Source organism: Myotis brandtii, unplaced genomic scaffold (genome assembly GCF_000412655.1).
Source record: "Myotis brandtii unplaced genomic scaffold, ASM41265v1 scaffold281, whole genome shotgun sequence".
In the NCBI taxonomy this organism is placed as follows: domain Eukaryota; kingdom Metazoa; phylum Chordata; class Mammalia; order Chiroptera; family Vespertilionidae; genus Myotis; species Myotis brandtii.
Window position 1 is genome coordinate 157,810 of NW_005360721.1, and position 909 is coordinate 158,718.

A 909-nucleotide genomic window follows, 5' to 3' on the forward strand; every position below is an offset into this window, starting at 1 on the left:
GTTTTTCCCCCCCCCTTTAAAAAAAAAAAAAAAAAAAAAAAAAAAAAAATCAATAAAAACATATTCTCAGGCGAGGATTAGAGAGAGAGGCGGTTCCTGGCCAGGCCGCCCGGGGCCTCTGGGGCTCTGAGGGCTGGGCCCGAGGCAGAAGCTCCACAGGCGGAGAGGAAGGAGGACTGTGCCAGCCGCGCTCCCAGGTGGTGTGGCCGCGGTTTGCAAACCCCCACAAGGTTCCAGGTCACTGAGGTCCCAGAGCTTTTGTGTCTGTGGGTGTTGTCTGTCACCACTTGCTGTGTTAGAAATTAAATAGAGTTTGAACATTTATTTTATCCATTTTAAATAACAAAAAATGCATTATATGTGCCTAAGATCATAAATATCAGACATTTCATGAAAAATAACTATACTTCCCAAAACAAACATACTTCCTGAGAAAAATGATACTGTTCTACAAACGACTGCATACTCATGGCCAATATTTGGAAATCTCTTTAATGTCTCGCCTAATAGAAGAACGCAGGGTTCTCGAACCTGCTTCCGCATCTAATTGCTTCTGAGGGAACATGTCTGTGTAGCCCTGCAGCGCGCCGGCGCACTGGAGAGCGCTGGGTGACGGTGAGTGGAGGCCTTATCTGTTCCTGCAGCACCAGGGGAGTTCCTCTGCACAGACACCATTTATAAGGCGGATGCCCCCCACCCGCCCCAAAACAAAACAAAACAAAGGTGTTACTATCAAAAACAGTCCAGTCCTTGCACTTAGAGCTGTTGTTATAAGCAGTGTTGAAAGATGTTCCTAATCTTTTTATTTTGTCCTTTTCAGTTTCTACTTTACAAAGAGATAAACTTGTGCCCCATCTTGTTACGGTTTGAGGGTGAGCATTGTGCCAAGTCTAACCAGTACAGGGCCCC